General features: G+C 54.8%; 1 pseudogene; it reads right to left on the bottom strand.

Annotated features, from left to right (window-relative positions):
• Nucleotides 1-908: 908 nt before the first annotated feature.
• Nucleotides 909-3,054, bottom strand: LOC107179953 (annotated as a pseudogene).
• Between the last annotated feature and the right edge of the window lie 1,631 nt (nucleotides 3,055-4,685).

The following is a 4,685-nucleotide window of genomic DNA, read 5'->3' as shown; positions in this document are numbered from 1 at the left end:
GGGGCAGAAACACACAGGCTTTGGGAGTGGGGAGGTACCTGGAAGCTGGGGGAGGGGCCACGCCCTCCAGCACCTCTGAGCAAAGTGCTCACTCAGAGGCCAGCTGGGGCAGGGCTCCAGTATGTACAGGTGGGCCAGCTGGGGACATGGCCACCATGGCTGACTCACACCATTGCCCCTCCCAGGAAGATCAGGTCTGAGGTCCACGCACTCAGCTGCAGGGGCCTGGAAGGGCCCATTCAGAGAGGCTAGACAAGTATGGCCCTTCACAAGGCCCACTGGGTGGGCCTGAGCCTGGCAGGAAGCCAGCCTTCAGGACTCTGAGGGGGCTCCAGGCCCAAAGACTCCTAGTCTCCAGGGCTCCGGCCAGTGCTCTGGGGGCCAGGCTCAGGATGGCCTAAACATCCCCAGTGAACTGACCGGAACAAAAGAGCACAAGACCCCAACCAAATGCACTAGAAGCCTCTCCCACATACTCCTACTAGAGAACTGGAAATCCAAGATGCAGTGCCATGGGCAGTTCAACGAAAACAAACACGAGACGAAAACTCATTCAAAGCCTATGGTCAGGCAGTTGGTCAGGTGGCCCTGAGATTTAGGGACAGTGCACCCTCGGCTCAGGGAGGCTCCGGGCCAGTCTTGCATCCCAAGTCCTAAGGGATTGGCTCACGTGGCCCCCACCCCTGCCCCCGGCCACATCCCGGCTCCTCTGAACAGGCAGCCACGCTCACCACCATGGAGAGTAAAGACTCTCTCCTGACGCCCAGGAATGTGGTAGGGAGTGAGTGGACAACCCCCATGGCAGGGGGGGCACCGGGGCTCTGCATGAAACGTGGGGTGGCCTACCTGTATCAGGTGACTTCAGGGTCCTGGCCAACCTCCACGGACGGGCTGGGGGCCTGAGGGGCCTAGGTGTAGATGACCTTGGAGATGTGGCTGTCCTCCGTGGACCTGCCATTGTTGTTCCTGGCCACATAGCAGAAGGTAAGACACATCTTGGCCCTCCGTGGTAGGGAACTCATGGGTCACCTTGGGAAGGCCTTTGGTGCCTAATGGGAGTCCAGGCCCTTCGGCGTGGCACGGGCTACGTAGTTGACACTGGGCAGCACCTCCGCCAGTTCCTGGAACACGACCCAGAAGGTGCTGGTGGAGCCATCACAGCTGAAGCCCCTGTCGTTCTGGCCCTGACCGTGTCGCTGACCGTGGGGATGATCTGGACGTTCACGTAGTCATCAGTGGTCCAGGTGGATGGAGCCATACAGCCCAAGGCCAACCACGAAAATGCTCTTGTTGATGGAGAACCTGATGTGGCCGCTGGTGCTGCTGTAGCCCCAGTGGCTCTCCCTCTGCGGGAAGCCGTTGATGCTGCTGCACTCCTTCCGCCCTGCTGGTCCATGAAGTCCACAGGCAGTTTGGGATACACGGCCAAGTGCAGGAAGAGGCTTGACCACCTCGCAGTCCACGAGCATGCCCTGGGCGCAGGTTCTGCAGCAAACTCCTCCATGGTCATCACTGGGAAGCAGACGAGGGCCAGCGCCTTGCCCAGAACCTCGCACTTGCTCTCGGGAGAAACCTGCAGCTGCTGTCGCTGACCCTCAGCCTCGGACCAGCGGACAACGGCGCTGAACAAACGCACCCCCCAAAATGCCTACTGTGTCCACCGCCAGCACGGCCACCTCGGCGGTGTTTTTGCCGACGTTCTCCAGAAACCGGTCAGCCGGCTGGGGTTCACTGAAGAGTCTCACCTGCCTCAGCGGCACGGATGTGTGGGCAGCCCTGAGGCTCTTCTGGAACTCCAGGCGGTCGGCCTGGAGCGCCGGCCCCGGGTGTGCCGCGTGGTCGTGACCTCAGGGGAGGAGAGAAACTTGAGCAGGGCCAGGTAGGCCGCGGCCTCTACCTCCCGCAGCGCCACGTCGGCGCACGCGGCGGCCATGCCCGTGAACGCAGCGTGGAAGACGGCCCTGCCCACTGCCAGCACCGCTCCGCGTGCCCGGAAGCAGTGCGCACGCACCCCTGGCGGGCCAGCAAGTGCACGGCACAGGCGCAGAGCGCCTCCTTGTTGACGAGGGAGGCCAGGCACTCCTTCGTCGTGGGCTCTGGGGCCTACCAGTTGTAGACAGGCCATGCAGCAGCGCCGCCACCTGGCTCCTCGGCAGGCTGCTCCTCCCCCCCCCTCCGCGGGGGAAACCCCGGGGATGGGGGGCGCGGGAGGGGGGTGCTGCATTGGCATTGGCATTAGGCCCGGGGTTAGAACCCCAGCTGACACGTCACCCGCCTGCGGCCGCTACCCATCTTGTCTGGGCGGCGGCCTAGGGACCCGGCCTAGGCGCCTCCTGTTGTCCCTCGTCTTCCCCTTGCGTGTTTTCTAGTTGCTGGGAATGCTGGTGAACTCCTCACCCCGCTTGGTCTGGCTTCTGTCTCAACCACTCCATCGAAACTGCTCTTTGCAACTACCTATTTGTTACTACATTCAAAGGACACTTCCCACACCGCCCTTGACTCAGCACCTCGCCGTGGCCGCCGGCGACCCCACCCCCTTCCTAGAAAGCTCTGGCTCAGCGCAGCTCCAAAAGCGGGCTTTGCGGACCGGGACCAGTGTGCAAACTGTTGCTGGTCGGCCACGAGGTTGAGTACGGAAACGAAGACTCAGGTGAACTTTTATGGCAATTCGGCAGAGGAGCTTTTGCCTGTGGAATCTAGTAATAAAAAAAAAGTGGGGTTTGTATTTTGAAGGCGCTAACATTTGTTAATCCATTTTATTGCATTTTATCACAAAAGTGTTGGTCTGGGATACGTGGGCGCGGGGCGAATCCCTAACCCTTCTCCAAAGATAATGTAAGAAACACTGCTATCATCCCTTACCTCCTCCGAATCCAACTGTCCTGGCTTTCCTCCTACTCCGCTCTTCAGAAGCTTACACGTTGCCTTCATTTCCCTCAGGCGCCCGGATTCCCCCTTTCCTGATAAACTCCTGTGGGTCTATTGGATCTCAGCAGAGAGGCCACTCCTCAGGAACCTCTCCTCCGTCAGGCCCTAGAGGCCTATACTGTCCATAGCTTCGACGTACCAGTCCACACCAGATTCCGTGGCAGCTGCCAAGCCTCATTGTCCCCTCAGCCCCTAGCCCAGTGCCTGGCACTGGAGGGAGCCCGATCCCCCTTCATGGTGTGAGTGAGTTCCACGTAAGGCGGCCTTGGGATCACACCATTCACTGACTTAGAAGGTACCTTCCACCCACGCATTTCCTCCACGTTACTTCGCCTTCCCTAACTCTTGCAGTAAGCATCCGGATGGTCAAAAATCAGGAGTGAATTCAATAGTGGTACAATCCCCTCAGTGGTCCAAGACAAAGTTAGAAACCCAGGTTGCAAACCATCCTATAGATTATATGATTTCCCGTTTCTGGGAAGGGGGAAGGAACAGCAGTGGCTTCTCAGCTAGAGAACTCGTCCTGGCAGGCCCAGTGCGTTCTGGAAAGCTGCCAGCCTGTGTGGAGGAAATTGCCTTACCTTAATTTAAGCACAGATGGGGAATCAGGAGCCTGGATTGAAGTCTTGGCCAGGTAGAGCGCTGCCCACCAGACGAATGCCACAGCATTCCCTGCCCTATGCCACAGTATCCTGCAGAGTGAGTGAATGGCAGCCAGAGTGACCCTTGGGGCTAGGCTAAGGGGGTTACTAATTAGTGCTCCTATAGCACACTGAAAATAGAAATGGCAAGTGTTACTATTAATACTCATATTTCCTCTGGTCTGGTTTCGAAGGTCCCTTCCGTTTTCACTCCAGAACCTCTGGAAAGAAACAAGAAATGTGCTTTGGAGGGAAAAGACAGTGGTAAGCAGTGCAATTCAGTATGACTGGAAAACTAAAATGCAGAGGAATATGCTGCCTCGCTAGAGTGACGCTGAAGACTGAAACCCTTAGGGAAAAAGTGAACTGTTTTGACACATACAATGTAAACGTTTGGCATTGAAAAGAAAAAAAAATGGAACCAATTAAAGGACAAGAGAAAAACTGAGAAAAATATTTTTTACATAGACAGCAACTGAAAGAAGAGTATCCTTAATATATAAAGTGCTCTTTCAATCAATAAGAAAATGAGGAATATCCACATTGGAAAATGGGCAAAAGGCATGAGTAGGCAATCCACCAAAGAAGAAATACGAGTCAATTCTACATGAAGACCGAAAAGGTGCTTTTTTATTTGGTTTCTCTTTAATTACCAGCGAGACTGAACCTGTAGAGTATAATTTTTCATTTATCAGCTCGGCAAAGATTAAACATATTGATCCTCCCCAGGCAAAGCGAGGGGAAATGGGCATTTACATTTGCCACTAATGGGACTGTACATAGGTACAGCCTTTCTGGAGGGCGACTTGGCAAGGCGTAACAAAAGCCTTGTCTTTTGACTCACGGGTTCCACCTCTAGGAAAGAATCCTAAGGAATAATCAAACAAGTAAACAAAGATGTATAACGATTAGTTATCTTGGTGAGGTTTATAGTAGCAAAACCGGAAGTGATCTAAGTGCGTATCAACAGATGATTGGTTAAGCATACAGTGGAATACCATGTAATCACTTTGAAAAGATGAGCAGCTTTATATCTATTGATATGGAAGGATGTCTGTGACACATAGATGTCACTAAATGAAAAAAAGAAAGTTGGAAACAGAAGGTGTGGAATGA

This window comes from Panthera tigris, chromosome X (assembly GCF_018350195.1).
Source record: "Panthera tigris isolate Pti1 chromosome X, P.tigris_Pti1_mat1.1, whole genome shotgun sequence".
Taxonomy (NCBI): Eukaryota; Metazoa; Chordata; class Mammalia; order Carnivora; family Felidae; genus Panthera; species Panthera tigris.
This window is presented reverse-complemented; position numbering and strand designations above follow the sequence as displayed.